The 22,225-nt window shown below is 35.9% G+C and overlaps 1 protein-coding gene across 6 annotated transcripts in view; it reads left to right on the top strand.

Annotated features, from left to right (window-relative positions):
- The window catches only part of chrm3a (cholinergic receptor, muscarinic 3a), a 112,281-nt gene that overhangs the window by 28,832 nt on the left and 61,224 nt on the right, over positions 1–22,225 (top strand). For 5 of the 6 annotated variants that reach the window (XM_079854388.1, XM_079854387.1, XM_079854390.1 and 2 more), the window contains one exon: positions 18,085–18,206. The exons of the other annotated variant lie outside the window; for it this stretch is intronic. The gene's annotated coding sequence lies outside the window, so the exon portion shown is untranslated. The remainder of the gene's footprint in view (positions 1–18,084; positions 18,207–22,225) is intronic. 6 annotated transcript variants of the gene reach the window in all.

Below are 22,225 nucleotides of genomic sequence, written 5' to 3'. Positions count from 1 at the left end.
TGGAGCGTCCGGTTTAGTTTTGACTTGAATCGGATACACTAAAAACAGGCTCGAGTAAGTTTTTTTTTTTTTTTCATGTGCGAATGAAAACATGGTAAATGAGATCAAAGAAAATCATTATTTCAATGGAGTTCTAGAACGTAAGATCTGTTATATTGGTTGAGATATCCAGAAACAGTTCATTTTTGATTTGTTCATACTGGATGTGGTTCACGTATAGGTATTTCCTCTGGACTATCTCCCTGCCACATCATTAGTGAAAGGTTTATTAAGGTCATTATACAAAAAATTACTTTCCAGTTAATCAATCTTGGCAAGTCTGCTCTCTCTCTCTCTCCGTGATCTTAGCGTTGGACTACAGTCTTAATCTTCACCTTAATGTATGCTGTGCCATTATTCGCCAACTCTTCTCCTCTCCTCCTACTCACTGAGATGAACAAACATGGAGTGATTGAAGTGTTTAGACATGATGTCTCCAAATCAACACAGATAATGTTGGCACAGTGGGAGTCTTCACCAATTCAAGACCATATATTTCACAGACCTTTGCAAACACCCCACACCTAAACCTTCTGCCCATTTAATTTACCCTCTGTTGTATAGTTTGTTACTCCATTGCATTTCTTGAGGTCATCAGTGGCCCTATTCATCTACTCCTATTTCAAATTCTGATTTATTTTTTAAAAGTCAGTTGCTGTTTCTCATCTGCACAAGTGATTGTCATAATGCGATGATGGAATGTAAAACACCACATTTTTTAAACAACCTAAATTAAATTCAAATTAATTCACAAAAGATTTCGCAATTCATTGAGCCATTTGTTTTCAATAATCGAAATGCAAAACATCAGGATTTGCATACAGTCAAAACTGATTGTGAATTTGTTTTCTTGAATATAAATTGTATGATAACTTGCATGTGACCACAGTTGGGAAGTTAAACTACTGGAAGATTGATTTTGATTAATATACATATTTGTAAATAAGATTTGCGAGTTTAAATTTACATTGGTTGTTTTATTCTTGATGAAGTAAATCGTCTTTCAAAGTCGTGATGAAAGAAGTGCTAAAAATATGAGGATTAAGACATTGCCGTGTTATTACTCTTACCAGGTTATTCTTTGTACAGCAGAATAAAACTAGTAGACAACATTATTTCTTCAACCGTTCTTTTCACACAGTTCAACACTAAATGTGATTGTTAAAAACCGAATAATTTATTGTAATTATATAATTCTGGCTATCTGTGAACCATCTTTGATCATTATTTGCTTTACATTTGGCTAACATCTTAAAAATGGGTTATTAACCATTTTTTCCCCCTTGGTTTTTTTTTTTTGTTTTTTTTTTGACAATGAGGCATTATTTCAGCTCAATTTTCAAAACTGATTATATGTAATTCCAAAATAAATAAAGTGTGACTAAATGTTATTTGCCAGGTAATGAACCTCAGATCCAATGTATGAAATGCATCGCTCAGCTCCAGAGCGCTGCTAACTAAGCTATAAACTTGCTTTAGTGGTCAGACACATACACTGCCTCAGCTAATGTGCTGTAAGTTCATTCTGGTTACATCAACTCCCTCATGACCCCACGCACCTCTCAGAGTGGGCTCGGAGGGAACCGCAGGCCGATTCATCTGTCCAAAAGAAGAATGAGTGGTCAGTTTTTGCTGTTGATGCTGGATACCATGACCAGGGCATCTGTGACTTACATTTCAGCGTGTTTTATGAATGTCACTTTATTTGAGGCAAGACTCTTAGGTCAGTCTTTCCACTTAATCTCTTTCCCTCTCTTTCTCTCCCCAGCTTCCTTCCTCCCTCCCTTTCCCCCCTTATGATTTTCCCCAGTTTGCAATGAGTTTGATGTTATGTCTGGCAGAAGACTGCATAAATTCATTTTCCACCATCACAAGCTTGCTGAGTGCTTATGCAGGAGTTAATGAGCCATTCATTTAGTGCTGTCTCCAGCAGACCACAACCATCTAGAGCAAATTAGACTTTCGTTCTGCTTCAAGACGACGCAAGGAAAACACAACACAAAGATTTAGTCTAGGCCTCGGTGGAGGGTTCGAGCAAGCAGAGTTAGCATGAAAAATATGGGGCAAAAAACCCAAAGATTAAGCTTTTTTTTCTTTCTTTTTTTTATGCAACTTTTATGCAATTTAACATAATTATTACACTACTGTGACTTTGAAGGCTTGTTTCAAGCAACCAAATAAAGCAATAAGCCCCGCGAAGCTGTGATTTAACTAATGGGTTAGTTAAATCAATCTCCGCGTCGTGCCTAACAACGCCCCTTAGCTGTTCTAAATTCACTGTAAAACACGGCTTCAAGGGGCTTATTGCCTTTATAAAACGGTTACTCCATAAAAATATTCATTTTAATATTTATTTTATTCATAAAATAAACATCAGCAACAAAAATTATAACGTTATAGCACATTTATTCCTCCGCCAAGCAATGTAGTTCCAAAGAGGTTGCCAAGCAACACATGCAGCAATAAAGAATCACAAACGGCAGTTGCGCAGTAATACTAATGTAATGAGTAATTTGCAATGGCTTCGAATGCAGCTCAACCAATCAGAATCAAGGACCGGAACTATATGTTTTATAAAAGTGTTTTTACAACACTTCACAGCATTGCATTTTTAAACATTCCAGAAACCACGTCGGAACAAATGCAAAATTTTTCAGTCAATTCCGACCGAAGAGGACAAACCAAGACAACACACATCGTGCTTGTGAAGAAGTGCAGACATATATGTTGCAAAAGGCCACTCTAGACATACTTGTATGTTTCTTCACATTTCTGACAGATATATGAAGGAATCTGCTGTAATAGTTGTCAATCAAATTCAAACCTGTCTGCACTAGATGACTGATGCTCTTTCTTTCGGTCTCTCTCTCCATTGCTTTTGCTTTCTGTATATCCAGCTTTTATTCTCTGCTTGACACACTTTTCTTATCTTTGTATCTTGTTTCTTTTGTTTTGTCTCTTTATTTTAATTTATCTCTCTTCTCCACTTTCCTCTCTGTGATCAGATGCTCGCTTAATTAGTTTGATGGTCCTGCTGTCTGAAGTCCATCCAGAGTCAACTCAACTTTTTTTCCCCCCGAGACCACACTGAGCAGCATGTTCATGGTGCTTCACAAAGACTCAATCTCTCCATATAAAGGAGTATACAGAGGAATCTTGCAGTATAAATGAGTGAACTTGATATGTTATAAAACTTCTGCAACTTTGTCATTTCACACAGATGAAGGCTTCAGCACAAGGCATTTGCATGTCAATGATGATTGTTGGCTGATAAGACGCATGCCACTTGCCCAGTGAGGTAATACGAAGAAAGCAGCACTATAATTACTGCGTTGCACATTATCATTTCAGTTTGATCTTAAACCACTTATTTGGTGCGTTTCAGCACATATTGTGCTGTGACCCTGTCACAATTTAATGCAAATTTTGTGAAAAAAAAAAAAAAAACCCTGCTATTGAAAGACTGGAGGAGTTAAAAACTATATTTAACACAACAGAAAACCCACACGCCGATGTGTGTACCGGAGCATAGTGATGTTGCCCATTTCACATGCGATGGGGAGTTTCTTAAAGCAACAGAGAGTGAAAGTTGTCCGTTTGATTGCAAGAGCCAGAGAGATTTGGTAAAATATCGTTATGAAAAACTAAATAATGGCTGTTTTACATTTTTTTTTTTTTTTTTTAATTAAAATCAGGATATCAGGGAAAAAATACAATCCCAAATTTTCCTCTATCCTGGCTAGGAATGAGAGCCACTGCTCTAAAAGCTTAATTTTTAGAGATTCAGAAAATTTCTGGCTTTAAAAAGGTCACAAATGCACTATAAATGCATCGTAAAAGTTGCACATTTGACTTTCTGTGATGAACAGGGCAAAATCCGTTTCATTTTTGTTTCATTTCAAAAAGCTTAATTTTTACCTTTCATACCAGAAATATATCAACAGCATGAAGATCAGAAATTACATTTCTCCATGTTATTGGTGGAGGTTTTTGAAATATGCACAGTGAAACATGAAACAGCAATTCTGGTATGCTGTCATAACATCATACGATGACATGACATTTATGTTGTGAGAAAACGGTCTTCAACGTCTTAATTCACTTAGCTCTGCATATTTGCACAAGCCACTGTTTAATTGGTTCATACACATAAATATACATGAACACATTTTTTCTGTGCAATGTTGCAGAATTATGGATTATTACATAGAAAGGATGCCGTGAGAAAATACTGTGTCTGGTCACTTGAGTGATTTGTTTGTTTAGTAAAAGATGAGCTTCAACACAGGGCACTAAATAATTATCTTTTTATGATTTATGTTTTATTAGCCTTATATCCTCTTCTAAACATCTAAATATTCAGATTAAAGGCATTCCTTTATCAAATGTTTGCTAGTTTTGTGATTTCAGCCTGATATGATATACAAAGTAGAGTTATCTTTGAAAAAGTGGGGGTTCTGCAGGTTCTGGGACTGAAATTTGTTGTGCGTCTGTATTATGTGGCATTCATTTTTGTTTACATACTTATGTATTTAACTAATGTGGCAAAATAAGCTTGAAATTACGTTTAAAGGGATAGTTGACCGAAAAGGGAAAATGTAATAATTTACTCATTTCTATATTCAACTTTTTTACCTTTTTTTTTTCACGGAAAACAAACAAAATATATATATATATTGAAAATTTTAGGCTTCAAAAAGTTCACAAAATCACCAGTAGCTTTTTTTTGTGTGTGACAAAACTGGTTATTATTGAAAACATGACATCCTCATTCATGATAAGCACAGTAGGGACGTCCGAACAAATTCTTTTTAATCTGATTTTTTTCAATGAATGCGTTGATCCAGTTCACAAAACTGATCTGAATGATTTATTCAAGAATTAGACTTATCCGATCCGATTCAGTGAACTGCACACAGCAGTTAACAGCTCGCTGAAGGGGAAGATTATTAGTCAATAGTGACTTAAATTTTGGTCTGTTTCTCACACAAAGTTATCATATGACTTCAGAAGGGTTGGAACATATGGCACAAATCAAATGGACTACTTTTATGATACTTTAATGGTGCTTTTACATCCTTTTTGAAGTGTGAGAGCTTCAATAATATTTCAGATTTTTTATTTGATTTTTGAATGAGCTATCCCTTTAAATGTGACCTTCTAGTGTGAAAATATGACAAAGAACAGTAGTTTCCTGTCATTTATATTGACTACAGCAATGAATGTTTTGATAATGGTTAGTTTAGCTCATATATTGAGGCACATACCTATATATCTATACACACACACACGGACGAGTTCATGGTTCAGTGAGGCATGATACACACTTTAATAAGTGTCAGAAACAGTTTACTTCTGAGCGCTTTGGCTCAAAGTTAATACAGTCTAGCAAATATCATCCTGGCAGACATTAGTAGCCTTATCTCGTACACACACGATCACCTTCCTCTGTCTATGTATGGAACGCCCTCATGTCTGTGTATATACATTCTCCCTACATGTTTAAAATACTAATGAACTTCCAAACACTTCCCCCACTTTCCCATCATGGGTCATTATAAGACTTGGCTTTCAGTCCATCACAGGAAAACACCTTAAATAAACATTTGGTTATCGCTCTCTTTTTGTTGTTTTATGTAGTTTTTCCATTCTATGCATTAACAATTACACCATATGTACATTAAATACATAAATATATTTTTTTTTAAACAAAGCAATCAAAGAATGGATTTATTAAATTGGTCAAAATAGACATTCAAGTCTTTTATAATGTTACAAAAGATTTCTATTTCAAATAAATGCTGTTCTTTTGAACTTTGTTCATCAAAGAATTTTTTTCAATACGTTACTCAAGAAATGTTTCTTGAGCAGCAAATCAGCATATTAGAATGATTTCTGAAGGATCATGTGACACTGAAGACTGGAGTAATGATGCTGAAAATTCAGCTTCGACATCACAGGAATAAATTACATTTAAAAATATATTAAATACAAAACAGTTATTTATTATTGTAATAATATTTAACAATATCAATGTTTTACTGTATTTTAAACAAATAAAAGACATAAAAATCATTGAAAATCTTACCGACCCCATTTGGAAACTTTTCTTAATTTCATTCTCATTCCCTTCAATTTCATAGGTGTCCTAGCAGATTAACAACCGATGTATTTCATCATATTATCAATAAACATATTCCACAAAATTTGACAAGATTTGAAGACTTTTTGTCTTCGTTTTGAACAATAAATTTATTGTTGTACATCTTGAAATGTAACAAACCTATTTTATTTTATTTAAGTACATTTCTGTCATGACTCTCGGAGTGTTTGGCATGGTAATGGATATGAAAATAGCTGCGTTTCCATTACCCTTCAAATTGCGCAAATTGAAAATACGCCCAATGGAAAGGTGTCAATTTCACAAAAACTCCCATATATCACAAACAATTTTACGCTCGCATTAGGGTGTTTTTCAGGCAATTCGAAAAATTTATATTTCTCAAAACTTCAATGGAAACCATTTTTTCACAGGTCATCTGCTGTACGTAATAGTCAATCATTCTTTAAAGAATGCGCTGTATGTTTGGACAGAAGATAAGACAGAGTTCTTTATTAAACTTATAAAAGACAAAAGAATTAGGGAATTCTGGATTTTAAACAACAAAGAAATGCCACAAAATTATCAAGACCTTGAAGTAGAGAAGAGGGAGAAACACCCAGAAACACTTCATACGTGGCCACTCCCAAATATAAGGGGCTTTCCTTGCCATTAATGCTTGGATAACACGCCTATGTCTCCTTCGATTAAAAATAATGGCTAGTGCGGTGGCTATGATATATATAAACCCACCAACATCCGTTGCCATGATTTCTGGAATGACTTATCGTGAGAGGAAAAAATTACATTTTAGTCGCATAACATCGGTTAATGGAAACGCTGTCATTTTCATCGTTTTTTATCGACATTTAGAAAATATCGCAAAAGTTTTGTGCAAATCTGTAATGGCAGCCAACCAGGCTAATGTTATTATGTTGATAATGGCTAATGACTAATCTGCTGCAGAGTAAGTACAGGACTTGCTACTGCCAAATTGCCAAAACATACAATACACGACACGTTGTTGTGAGCAAGACATGCTGCTGCTGCTGTACAATATAGCATACAGGAATTACCCGTAGAAGATATATACAGGTGGAGGATTTCTAAAAGTGGGTTTCTAATACTGACCAAGTATTTGAAAGTTCAGCAGCAAGCTCATTGGCTACTGATACTGCAGGAGCCAATCAGCTGTGCCCTTTAGAGAATGATGTGATTGCAAGCAGTTTGAGTTAAGGACTTATCAGCCTGCGCCATCAGCCTGAGTTTCATGACAGACCTTTGTATTTCTTTAAATGCCACTTTATATAATGTAAATAGTGTTTTAGCCCCTATGTTTTCATTTGGGTATCCAAGACAAGACTAGCAACACTTATGAGCAATAATATAGTGGAATTGACTGACATATTGAACAAATAGGTGGCTGATTGATTGGATGTTTGATCTGGTGAGTGATTTGTTTCATGCAATTAATGTGGAACAGTAAATGACTTAAAAATCACTTTTGGTAGCTAGCAACTTCAAGAATCCTAAATCGTTAGATTTCCCAGTGAATGGATTGGATGGGTTTTTCCTGAAATTTTCCCCTTCATTCCTTCCTCTGGTTCCCCTCATAACCCATGAGGTCTCACAGTAAGGAGTAAACTATCTGTCGAATCCACTTAGAGTTTATTAAGGACACACACATACCCCATTGTGAGTTAACTCTAATTACTGGAGCTTGATTTGTAGCAGTCAGGAGTTTACCGGTAAGGTCATTGGTAAGATGTGTGGAGATGTGAGAGGATTCATTTAAATTCATTTAGTTTTATTAACATTAATAAAAAGACATAGCTTTTCACAAATGGTTTCTGCTCTATTGTTTATGAGTAACGGGTGATCTAACTCAACAGATTGATCATTGTTTTGGGAAATAATGATTCAGTTCTCTGAAATAACAGAAGCTAGTCTTAAAGCGTTGTTTTGTGTTCAATATGCTCTTTTCATGCTGTCAAGTACTTTAGAAAACAATTTTGACATCCCTCAGTTTGTAAAAATGGCATCTAGAGTAATGCACGCACAAAGGAAGCCTTTAGGGCAATTCATTGCACTATGAAAATGTTAAAATACACAGAATTTCTTATGGTAGGCTACATGATACTAGTGTGATGAAATTGCATACTAACCTCATCTGTGCAATGTTATATTCAATTCATCAGTAACTTCTCCCATAATCACACAGATCCATGCAAGAATACCACAAAGGAACTGCTTGTATCAAGCAAAACTCGCAGGGAAAACGCATAACCATAAAACACACATCTGTATGAAAGTGTTTAAATCTGCACATTTCTACTCGGGTGGTTTCAGGGTGATTGTTTAAGTCGTTTTGGCTTCTGTTCAATGACTGCTTACTGATTTATTAAGCTGATGAATGTACTTTTGGGGGCATTTAAAAAAAAACACCCCAGTGCTGATTTGGCATCAGTAATGTGATGTCATCAGGGACTGCGGTTAGCAGATATTGCTGTAGTATTACCTCATTTAACTCATGCCTGAATCGGATGTCAGACTTGCAAAAACTCTTATGCATGACTCACCAAGAAACGTTTGATTTATGGCTTAGATATGCAGGTGAGATGGTCAATGACATCTAGGGATTTAAGTTTTTCATATTATGGGATGTCTCTATGTCCTTCTTGAATACAGTTGTCATTAATCCAAACGCATTGCAGCATTCAGCGCGTAATTATTTCTGAGTGCTGGTCTTGTGCTGAGAGCAGCTTGTGGGACCTGGACTGTGAGTAAGCAAACAGAGCCTGTTTCACATTTTTATGTGCCGTTTATTTAGGGCTGTCAACAGTCTGTCATTCTGACAAGCACATTCAGTGGAAGGATAATAAATTCAGCGGGAGAAATGCCTGAACAGATTCAAGGTTTGTGGAAGTAACCATTTTTGTATTTTCATATTCAGTGCATCCACTTTAGAGTGGATTTCATTATATATTTTTTATTATATTTATTATTTAAACATATAATACTAATTCATTTTTTATTTGTTTCTGTGCATAGATGAAGCTAATACATTAATTTAAAACTGTTTACATTTAAAAAGTTTAAATTAAAAAAATCTGTAAAAATAGAGCCCAATGTTCTGTGATAATATGAAGGCATTTTCCGTATTAATTTTTCACAGGTCTTTTTCCCATATTTTGATTTACGCATTGTATTGTGTTGTGTTTTAGGGTTAAAGGAAAAATCTGTAAACTGGCAGAAAATTACCAGTACGTTTTCCTTTTTTTCTTCTTATTTAAAAATATATATAATTTCATTATATTATATCCAACAAGTTAATCAAATTAATCACAATTTATTACATGTATCCATATTTGCTGATAAAAGCTCACAAATAAAGATAGACATTACATTTTTACATTTTTTTCAGTGTAACTTTTTTTGCACTAACCCAATAAATTGACAGGCCTTGTTAAAATTAAACTCAATCAGTAATATTTATTCATACTTAATACGGAGCAAAAGCAAGGCTTTACCATAGAGTTTGAATTGAATGTTCATTTATACTTAACATGAAGTACTGGAAAATATGAACATTTTTCACTCAATTTAGAAAGGCAGCTGAAAGTAGGCACACGTCATTGTGTCTGTGTTTCCTCTCGTCTCTCATAAGGAGAAATCTCTGTTTGATTTATCCTGTTTGAAACAGACGGTGACACTTATATCATCTGTCTTATTGCTATGGTCCCTCCAGGAGCAGAAATCTAAACACAGCGCGGTATACACCCCTGCCTGCCGTGAACAGCACTGTCAGATGCAGGAAATGTTCTCCAGAAAACCTGTCTACACTCCCGTGAGCTCTGCTCTCAAGGGAACATATCAAGGGGCTTCTAGGGTAATATTCATGGCTGACTGAAAATAGGACTCTTTTTATAATAAACTTTGGGAAGTATAGTGAAAATTAATTTAAGGTCGTCATCAGCAAGTTGTAGGTGGCATGTTTATGGACTGAGGTAACCCCAGGTCGTGTGAAGCTGTTTGCCTGTGCTTAGACTCATTCTCCTCAGAGTGTAGACAGCTTGAACTCTAGCTGCCGGAGCTTCAGTTCCCATCTGGCAGACTTTACCTGTTTTCCATTCCAAGTCTGAAGACTCATGACCTACTAGTGTCTTCTCAATGCCCTATTAGTCAAACACCACTCACATATAAACCACCTGTCCACTAGCATTACCACAAACTCAGTCACAGTGGATGGGAGGTCCTGATTATTATCCAAATAGATGGATGTAACAGTGTCGCCTTTGAGCTTTATTAAAGGGTTGTCACATTTTGATATAAATGCATTTTTGAAACATTTTTTAAAATTAAACCATAATTTCATAAATATTTTAATTCTCAAATTATAGATTTATTTAAAATTGTCATTTCAGAAATAAAGACATTTTCTCATGCAGCAAACAATGTAAAAATGCAGTTTCCCTCAGCCTCTGAAGTTTGGATTTGCATGAGGAATCCTAGATTAGATCCTAGATTTTACAGGCTTCATTATCCTGGAGAAGCAATCAGAAGTTCCAATCAGCTTCTATATTCATATACACTGTATACACATCAGGCCTGCCAGAAGATGGCTAAGCTTACCCCAGACTTACACACACTCTGCTTATGCCATTTGACCAAACAAGGAAGACTTCTGCACCCTTTTCTCGTCCATCACTGGAACATGCACATAAACAATAGTTGTTTTTAACACATGTCATGCTTTTATGGACCAGAACTGCTTTGTGTTTGTTATGATAATGCATTACACAGATTCCACCTTGATTGTTTTGTCATTTACTCATGAATGGAACATTGAACAAAATAATTCATGTAACATACGACTCCACCAGTGATTTGAGCCTTGTTTCGTTTGGCACATCTTCTGGGTTGTGAAAGGGTCAGTAGAATGAGCTTTGACAACCAAAAAAGGCCAGAGACATGTCCACATTTAACACATTTAACATTTAGTAATAAATCCTAGCAGACACAGTCTAAGTACACCTTCATAATGGATTATTGAGCTTTCTGTGGTTTTGAGTCCAGTAAATTTGACAGACTTGTAGGTTCGGGTAATAATTTGTAAGTGTTCCTTGTAGTCACTGTAGTCGTCATTTAGATGAATTAACTGCTGTAAAATTATTGATATCTCATCCATTTTACAGTGTTGTAACAGCTGTGATAAGATTTTAACTCAAAGCAGTTTTTCCACACTAAAACAAAAAATGCTGTGTCATTCAGCAACCAATCAGACCAGCTTGTGGACGAGTCCTTGTATGGTTTTCCTTGTGGAACCTGAGGGATTTGCCAGATAGTAGCCTATCCAATGTTTTCAATTATCCAATATCAGTCAATTTCTCCTTGTCCATTTTTTTATGTTGAATATAAATGAGGTGTACGATTTCAGTCGAAGTTTTGGTGTAGATAGTAAAGAAAAACAAGCACTGCATTAGCAGTGACTGTTGGGACTTGGGCTGTAGCTATCGATTATTTTAGTAATCGAGTATTCTACTGATTATTCCATCAATTAATCGAGTAATCGGATAAATTGGGGTAATAAAAATAGATCTAAGTGAACAACAGCCTTTAAAATGATTTAAAAATACAAATAGGTAACACTTTACAATGTGGTTCATTAGTTAACATTTGTGAACTACCTTAGTTAACATACTGAGAATGAACAATACTTCATACAGTACTTTGTATGTTCAATACTTAGTGTAACCAGGCCGTTGGCGCTCTCCGCTGACATTTTTTTTACATAATGTACATAAGTTATGTTTATATTAGCGTCTATCGCGTCTAGTTGGATGCTTGAACATTTTGAATCCACTTGCGCGTCCAAAGCGAGCATTTGAAGTGAAATAGATGCGTGTTCGAGGCGAAATTCGCTTCTTATGGGTGGGGCAAGTGCTTGTCCACCACAACATGCACATTTATTAAGTTTAGACCTTGACCAACTTTTTCAAATGGCAGGTTTTCCAAATGGCAGTATATAAGGTAAAATGATCAAATCATACATTATTAGTTGTCCTATTATTAAAATAACATGGTAAACAATCCCATATTTGGAGTTTTTCTTCATCTCATTCAGAAATTTATTACTGCAAGTGTTCAGTGTCACATTCATAGTTAGCATAGCTGAACAATGTCATTCCTTCTTTGGTGTCCTGAATAATTCTATAGGTCTGTGTAATTTCTTTGTTCAGGTTATTACTGTAAAATAATCTGTAATTTATTTTTGTTTTGATGATAAATGGAGCCAGCCTCCAAAACCTGTCCTGTGATTTTTTTTTTTTTTTTGTATGTCTCATATATTGTAATCAAGTTTTTATGTAAAAGATAAAAGATTTGCTTTGTTTTAACTTCACCACGTGACAGCAGCAAGCAGGCTCCTGATTGGTTAACGCAGCGCGAACAAATGCCAAAGTTCAGAATTTTCAACTCGGGCATCAGACGCGAATTCGCTTCAAACGCATGAATGCACAAAAAGCACCAAATAAAATCACTCGCGCCAGACGCCCAATTCGCATTAGAAAACGGTGTAATAATGCCGTTCATGGATTCTCGTCTGTGGAATGCGCCACTTCCGGTATTTTGCCGGTTACTTGACACGGGTAAATTGAAATCGAGGATTTTTTAAAATCGAGTACTCGACTTTAATCGAGGAATCGTTACAACCCTAGTTGGGACATTTCAGGATCAGAATGTACTAAAGCTTCTAATTAAATTTTTATGAACCCTTATTTTCATTAAGATTGTTGAATGAGCTACATTTATAACCTTTTGTTCCTCCTTATATTCAAACAAATACAACAATCTCATGGGACAGGTACATTCGAACCCAGCAGGTTTAAGTGATAATCTGCATCAGCTATATGAAATCTATGAAATTTCAGAAATAACATCTGCATTAGATTAAAGATGAATTGATGTTTTAGACAAAGCCTTGTAGTCATTACCCTGGTTATGAAAGGATATTTGCCAAGCTCTTACAAGATATGTGTTTTAATAGAACATACCAGGTCTTTCAGAAAATTTTGTGCATAAACTTTGTTTAATTTGAATGGTACCGTAGGAGAACAGGTGGTTTTATCTCAGTGAAGGATTTATGGATGTATGTTTGTACTCGTCTCAATGACCTTTTACCTCAAACATAATTTTTACATCAAAAACATGTTCCTGTAAAAATAATACTATAAATGTAATCTAATGCAGTGACATTCATACATCTTTAGGTGTGACTTTATGTGTCTAAATGCACATTTGCACCCAGTGCACATTTACATCACAAGCGGACGCTTCTGAGAGGCTCCCAGTACAAAACAGCATCTCTCACCTGACATTAGAACATTAAAAGTGATGCTTTGTCTTGTAGTGTAAATAACAAGGACACACAGGGCACTCTAAATAATGAGGTGAATTTGAAATAAATCTGCTATCCTATAAGTGTCACAGATTCTCGTCTTGTTTCATTCGTTCGCTGGTTCGGTTTGTGGTGTCATGCTCAGTTTGTTGGGTTCCATGCTGTAGCAGATTTTTGTTCATGTCTGACATGAACAGGAATTGTGTGTCCAAAGTAATTTGTCAAACACCCTGTTGTGTTCCGGGTTCATCTCATGAAAATGTAAGTACAATCTGTGTTCCGTTGGAAGGATGAAATTAATTCTGTCGTGCCTTGATCAACTCATTTGTTTCTTCTTGCTCATAATTCACTAAAAGGCTCTACGTCCTGCCTCAGATGCTGCAGATTTTACACATGCCAAAAAGTGGTTAAAAGAGGTTAAAGAATGAGAATAGTGTGCAATATTTGTTGACTTACTGTACAATTGTCAATCAATAAAAAAAGTTAAACGGATTTAAGTGGAAATTATTTTAGAATTTGAATCAGTTACTTAATTTTCAAGACAATTAAATAACTATGGCGCAAATTGGGTTGAAATGAGAGATTGATCTGCAGTGTGATAAAACAAGCGTCGGTGTATTGAGTACAGCGGATGGAAATAAACAGAAACATCCTAATTTACATAACCGAGTCCAAAACATATTCACCCAGTTTTACAGACTTTAAGCCTAGTCCCAGACTAAAGTGCATGTTTGAGCTGTTTTAACTGAAAGCAACTTGTAGTGATGTACAGTATCTTAAAATATGTCAGTGGCGTGCCTTTGTTTTGTCTCAAGATGCACACCAGTAATGTTTTTTTTTCTAAGGCTTGTTTATAAAAATGATTTAAATGCCCTAAATGAACTAAGGCCTAATCCTGTCTTAATCTAAGGTCTATCTGTGAAACCAGGTCATAAATCGGTGAATCTGTTAAGTTAGTAGGCCTTCTTGTTACTCCCCAACACTGTTTCTGTCTGCACTGTTGTTGCATTGTTGCTCTAAGTACATATAGGCTCCAACATGGCTGTTGGATCATGATTCTTGTCAGCTGTCTGTGGATTTTCCCAAAAAATCTAAGTGCTATTTAATGGTAGGACATTTCCGTATTTGTGTTCCACTGCTCAGTGTTTTTCTATGTAAACATACGCTTGATGAACGTCTTTGACATTTCGCTACATCTTGCTGCTCGTTCAGCGACTCGTGCGTGAGCTCTGTGTTTTCAACTAAAATAACTTATTTTTTACACGTAGCACATCTCATCTGTCAGTTTCAAAACATTGGCCCGTTCCGATTTGATTACATTCCTCAGCTCTGTGTCTCGCGTTTTTAAATGCAAAAACAGTTGTCACGGTCCTTTGAAAGCAGAAATAAGGCATGACTGATGCCATGTGTAAGTCATGTTAAATAGAAAATAGAGACAAAGACAAAGTTCTTTGGTCTGCACAGGTTTACTAGCAGTGTGTTGCTGCTTACATTATTACAAAACAGAAAGAGGATAGCAATTCATAATTTCTGGCACATCATAATCAATTTAATTTGTGGGCACTGGGCATTATTTAGACAGCCGTATGAATGTGACTCCGAATGATAAGGCCATACCCACAGAGGGTTCTTCTGTCATTATGGAGGAACTGTCTTTGTTGGGGTTGTATCAATTGCTTCCAGTAGTTCTTTTTCAGCTCTATGGTGGTCTATTGTTTGGCTCAGATGGGGTTTTAAACAAGAGGGAGATACTCATACATTTTGCATGCTAAGAGACTTGATAGCTGATATTAGCCTGGCTAACGTCAGACCTCTTCTCATTGAGACGTGGTCTGGGAACCACATGTTCATTTTCTCGTATTTGAGGCGTGGTTTACGAATGCCCAGAGCCGTTTATTGGGCGCTACGAATGTCTATCAAATGCGCCTGTACGTAGCTCATAGCCAATCGTTTCAATTATGCCAGATGACGTATGTAGAGCGGCAGAAATTCGATGAGGAAGAAGACGAAATAAACTTGCTTTCTGAACTACTTAGAACACTATAAGGCTGCATCGAAAGGTAACTTCGCGTCTGATGCCATGTTGGATCCATAGATATAAACAAACTGCTTCGGTGTGTCGCATAGACGTCGTCATCGTCTTGCTGCTCCCTCCCCGTTCTGTGATTGGTTCCCTTTTTGAGGGGAAAATCTGGTCCATGGTGTCCAGGCTGCCTAGCAGCGTGAATAAAATCGTGCTGCGCGCAAGGCAGCGTGGGGAAACCCAGGCTAAGCTGATATATTATTTCTCTCGCTTTCTGTTTTCCCTCATTCTCGATCTTTATTATTCAAAAGCATTTCATTGTTAAAGAAATTTCTCATTAATACCTCTATTATCAGGGCCATTGTGAACGTTTTGTTCTGAGACCGTGCTTATGATTTATGGGGATTTAAGAAAAAGCATATGGTGGATTTTTGTCATTATAGGGTGGTTGTGTACACACACTGCCAACTCACATTTATGTTCAAACACCATGTAAAAGTGAATTTTACATAATAGGTGCCCTTTAAAAATCTAAATACAAAATAATCACATAGCTTTAGAAATAACCTGGCAGATAAGCAGCAGCTGAATGAATCTAAAAATAACAAAAAAAGTCAGCTCTTCCCCTATGATTCTACAAAAGCAAGCAATGAAGGTGAAATAGAGATCTCCTAAATTGGTGAAGTCCATGCTACACAAAATTATTTAAAAATCTGTAAAATTCAAAGTGGAAACCTTTGCTCTACTCTAATTTTTGCTCTATTTTTTCATTTTATTAGCACTTCTTGGGAAACCAAGATATGGCAGCTGCCATACTTAATGAATACTCCTCCTAAAGACTCATTCTCACCAGCCATTTCTTCACTTTTGATCATACTGATAAACAAAAGATACCTATACCACCTAATGAGGAGCAATTTTTGTCTAATACTAAATAGCATATTACATTTCCCTGATATCACATCCCTTTATCACATCTCGTTGTAAGATACAGTGGGGTCGTATACTATACAATATATATCCCCTTTTTTTAAAACCAAAATGGTGCTTGATCGGTAAACTGCTCTGAAAACGACCTGGTATTTATGCTTGCTGAACGTTGATTTAACTGACTGCATAATCTGCCCACAAATTTACATAGCAAATCATAGTATTTGAGGTTTAGGGGTCTCTGATTTGGAGTCTTTATGCAATCACAAGCTGTTTTACTGCAATGTCAGAAGTTACAATAGATACAATTATTAGTAAGCTTATAGTAAGCAATCCCTATGCCCCATGATTTTAGCAGATCCTAGTTTGAGACCAGCAGTTTTAGGGATTGATATGGATTTTTTTTTTTTCTGTGGTGGAAAGATGCAGAATGGTTTAAGATTAAGGCACTGGCATCAGTGAATCTAATATGATTTTGTTTATATGAAATGTTTATATGTGAATAAAGCCTAAATGAAGTCTGTCATCTTATAAATTGATTGTTTCTCTTCAGAAGACTTGGCTTAAACCACTTGATTCATATGGATTTATTTTACACTTTCTTCATGAATGTTTTGAACTGTTGGAGTTTTGGGTGAATAGACTTTCAATGGAGGGAGATAAATCTTTCAATTTTATTAAAAATATCTTCATTTTGGTTTTGAAGATGAACGATAGTCTTATGGGTTTGGAACAACATGAGTGTGAGTAATTGATGACAGAATCAATTAAAAATTGTGCTTTTGATAAAACTGGGCTTTCTATGCAGTAGAATTTTTATATATTCTGACATACTACTGACATAAAAATAGCTGCAAATATCCTAATTTAATTTTGATAAAAAGAGGATAATCTATTAAGGATGGGATATCTAAAATTTTAATATTTTGGATATTTAGTTTACTGCTAAGTTTCTCGAAATTAAATATCTTTCAAAATTCAATATCATAAAACTTTGCTGAATCTTGTACTAGTTCCTTGGAAGCACTCATTGTATCAGTCTGGTACCTTGTAAACACTTCAAAGTGATGAAATTGTGCACCCTGACACCTGACAATTGTGTAGAAGCCAGCCATTCATATTGAAACGTAATTTTGTCAGATAATGCCGTTTATGCAGTATGCATCAGACAGTCAGTGAATGGTTTGTGGTCATGTTGTATAATGGCTGCAACTAGGATCACAATGACTTCAAGAGTAACATCGCTGCTTTTAGTGGCCTTTTGGAACAACAAACATTTCAAACTGCTCTGAGACACTGTAGCCCTCGACGACTCCTGTAGCTTCAGCGGTTTCAAGATGAAATCCAACAGAAGCCTGTGACATATTTGTTTATAAGCTTTGGATGGAGCAAATTATTTCAGATGTGTTGAAGTTTTAAATTCTTGTCAAGGGTTGAGCAAGTGGCAGCTAAAATTACAATGTTTTTTTACAGATCAAAGATGAGTTATTCATTTGTTGATGCGAATGTCTCAATACAGATAAGAGAGTGGTACTTCAGACTTTGATTCTTCTTGGGATCAAATAGGTCTGACTATGTTTGTTTGTGTGCCCGCAGGTCCGAGGCAGTATGAACCAGACTGATGTTTTGTCTCCATGCCAACTGAAGCTTCAGGTCGAGGTACACCTAAACCCTCCTGTCAGAAGGTGACCTCTCTGCCCCAATCCGGTCTCTACAGGGTGAGTGACCAGATCATTGCACATACACAGTGACAGCACTGTTGAAATGCATTTTTGTTTTGTTCCCTTCTTTATTTTTAAGCTAACTTTTTCTTGCTTAAGTTTATTCTTCTGTTATGAAATTGCAGCATATGTGAGCTTTTTCCAATGGCAGTGCAATGAATTTGATGGGGAATAATGATAATGAATAACTCATTCTGATGCCTGTTTGAGTTCAGACAACTCACTTTGTGCTGATTATTATGGAAAGGCTATTAAAGGTCATATAAGTTTGATTAAAGGAAATGTCAGTGAGAGAGAGGCTTTTTGTAGAATAATTCAATCTTCATGTTTTTTAAACCTCTTCCATGTCTTTCCATGTATATTTATGTAGAGAAATGCATTGTTTTGTCATAAGTATACTTGCAAATTGTACACAGCGTATACATTTGGACAAAAATTGAGCTACATAAAAAAAAAAAAACCTGAAAAAAAAAAAAAAAAAATTAGAATGCAATGACATTTTAAAGAAAATAAACTCTTCAGCAAACACATTTTTCAAAAGAAAGTTGGTTATAAAACAGATTTAAATGGTAAAACAATAGATATAGTGTATAAAACAAATGCATTTAGAAACTTTTCAGAATTTTTTTGGTCAAACTGATCATGTTCATAGTTAATATGAACTACACCTGTGGGACGTTGAGGGAAACATACTTCATACACTACTGATGAAAAGTTTGCGGTATGAAAGATTAATGTGTTTGAAAAAAATATATTGTGCTCAGCATGGCTGCATTTATTTAATCAAAATGCAGTAAAAACAGTAATATTGTGATATATTGTCTCAGTTTAAAATAACTATTTTGTTATTTGTTTTCTATTTTCTATTTTAATTTTCAAATGTAATTTATTCCTGTGATGGCAAAACTATTACTCCAGTCTTCAGTGTCCCATGATTCTTCAGAAATAATTTTAATATGCTGATTTGGTGCATGCTCATAAAATGTTCTTATTATAAATGTTGAAAACAGTTGTGCTGCTCAATTTTTTTTTTTTTTGGTGAAACCATGATACATTTTATATGATACGTGATACATTCAGTATTCTTTGATGAATGGAAAGTTCAAAAGAACAGCATTTATTTGAAATGGAAATCTTTTGTAACCGTTTTCACCTCATTATACTGTAAATGTTTGCTTTCCCTTTTCATCAATTTAATGCATCCCTGCTGAATAAAAGCTCTCCTACTTTGACACCAGTTGTTTAAAGTAACAGAATTTTTAAATGGATCAGAAAAGGAATTTGTTTCGAGAAAAGCTTAAGCTTAATTTGTTTGCACTTCTGCTTTGTTTGATGTTTTGTTATAAAATGCAATGGCATTCATGCATTTGTAGGCATGACTAAAGTGTCCAAATACTTTTTGAGGCCACTGTTGCCTTTCTTTGCATCTGTACCTGGTTCTAATATGTTCAGGAAAAGCATACGTAACATTAATGTGTAATTGTATTAAAATGCACAGTACACTTTCAGAACAAAAAGGTATAAAAGCTGTCACTGGGGTGGGACCTTTTCAAAAGGAAATATATGTACCACTTAGGTACTAATATACACTGTAGGTTTTAAGCTATATTCATCCTTTAGGGCTCAAAAAGGTACAAAGGTGTACCTTTTGAAAGGGTACTGCCCGCCCAGTGACAGCTTTTGTACCTTTTTTTTTTCCTGAGAATCAGAAAGGTCTCTCTCTCTCTCTCTCTCTCTCTCTCTCTCTCTCTCTCTCTCTCTCTCTCTCTCTCTCTCTCTCTCTCTCTCTCTCTCTCTCTCTCTCTCTGTCTCTCTCTCTCTCTCTCTCTGTGTCTCTCTCTCTCTCTCTCTCTCTCTCTCTCTCTCTCTCTCTCTCTCTCTCTCTGTGTGGGTGTGCTGTAGCAGCTTGACACTGAAATCTTTGGAGCTTAATTATGGTCCTGTCACACCGGGAGAATGAAACATTTCGATCTCTCCACGCGTAATCATTGAACATGAACATCAAAATCGACCCATCATTAATACCTTCTGAGGTGCATGACTTTACATAGAGTGACATATGTGTGTGTTGGATGACAGAAATAGCTGAGATTTATGATGTATTAATGGGTATGGATTGCTACCTAAATAGTACAGTGAAAAATATCATGGCATTAAAAGAATACCATATTCATATACCAAGTTATTTAAATGCTATTCCATGGTACTTAAATGGGCCTTATTAAGTTTTGATTTTGTTTTGGGGGTCTACTAGAATAGGTTATCATGCTTGAATGTTCAAAACATAATTTTTCACATATTTACACTGTTGTCGCAGCTCTCTTTCCAGAGTTGCGCTCTGTTTAGCTCCGGTCTCTATGAAACCCCTCCTTCTGAACAGCGCAACATACTCTGATTGGTCGGCTGGACCAATGTGCTGTGATTGGTCAACCGCTTAGAGTGCGTTTATGTCTCACTCCTTACCATAACTGCAAGTTTCAACACACTACTAATGCAACTCGACCAGGCTTCACCACTTTTTTATGCGTATGCCTTAGGCAGGAATTATTTAAACGGGGAATATCGTGGCCTGTGCGTTCCCAGAAGAAAACTCAAGACTACAATGGAGGCATTTCAGGGAGTTCAGAAACAGTGCTTACTGATATAGAGAATAACTCCCGTTGGAGTGGACTTTGTGCTTTGTATCTTTGCAGACCTTTTTCACGCTTAAACAGCAATATTAACAAATAAAGAAGTGTGAAGTCCGCACACTGACGTTAACTGCTTCCAAATGGATTTTATTAAACAAGGCAACGTTTCGACCCTCAGGTCTTCATCAGGCACCTGAGGGTCGAAACGTTGCCTTGTTTAATAAAATCCATTTGGAAGCAGTTAACGTCAGTGTGCGGACTTCACACTTCTTTATTTTTGTTTATATCACTCAGTTGTCCTGCACCTGAGCCCAATCTGGGTGTTTGGGATGTGCACACCAGCTTCGTGTTTTTGATTAAACAGCAATATTACACACTAAAGAAAGTTGAAAATGTAAAAAAGCGTAATAGGACGGACCCCTTTAAAAAAAGTATTACATTCAAAATGTCTGTTTTGACCATTAGGCTATAGCCTACTGTTAGCGAAGCTAGTTAAGTTTATTATGGTATAGTGTCAGAGTATTGCAGGCTTGGATTTAAACTGTGTTTCTTTGGGGTTTTTTTCAGTTGATGTGTGTTGGACATATTTACTTGATGCACTCAAACAGTAAATCAGGGCTTTTTATAAACAGTAACTGAGGCCATAATGGTATCACATCCTGCCAAATGATCAGCTTTGTCTTGTGATGCAAGGGGAGAATTAGATGGTATTAGACCAAAATTTTGTTGATATTTTGTGGTTGGTTAGTCTGGATGAAAGGACATCCATTGACATTGTAGGCAGCTTCCTGTATTTTTCTCAATCAGCTTTTAGATGTTTGCACAACATGATTAGGGCATGAAATAACGAGACACTTTTTCAACATCTCTAATCTTCCTCTGGTGACCCACTGAAAGAATCAGCCAGATTATTCTGCTCATATTGGTTAGATCCAAATCAGTTCTTGAGAGGCTGTGTTATGTACACATTTGATTTGGATGATTTGCTTATTTACGAATTTAAATGACCAGCACAGTCTGTCAAAATGCATTCAGTGTAGTGTCACTCAAACAGAAATGACATGCGAACAATGCAGAATATGAATTTATTAATAAGCAATGAAGCCAGTCATGTTCTGTAGCAACTAGTCAGGCTCTGCTTTTGTTGTCTGTTGTTTTTTAGGTAGGGCAGAGCAATATGTGTGTATATATATATATATATATATATATATATATATATATATATATATATATATATATATATGGGATAATGTATAGAGAGGTGGTCGTTATAGCGAATAACAACCCCGACAGGCTGAACAGGACCCCGACGCGAAGCGGAATGGTCTTGAATCAGCCTGAAGGGGTTGTTATTCGCTATAACGACCGCCTCTCTATACATTATCC

Source organism: Squalius cephalus (genome assembly GCF_949319135.1).
Source record: "Squalius cephalus genome assembly, chromosome: 20".
In the NCBI taxonomy this organism is placed as follows: Eukaryota; Metazoa; Chordata; class Actinopteri; order Cypriniformes; family Leuciscidae; genus Squalius; species Squalius cephalus.
The sequence above is the reverse complement of the archived record's forward strand: the minus strand, read 5'-3'. Positions and strand labels throughout refer to the sequence as shown.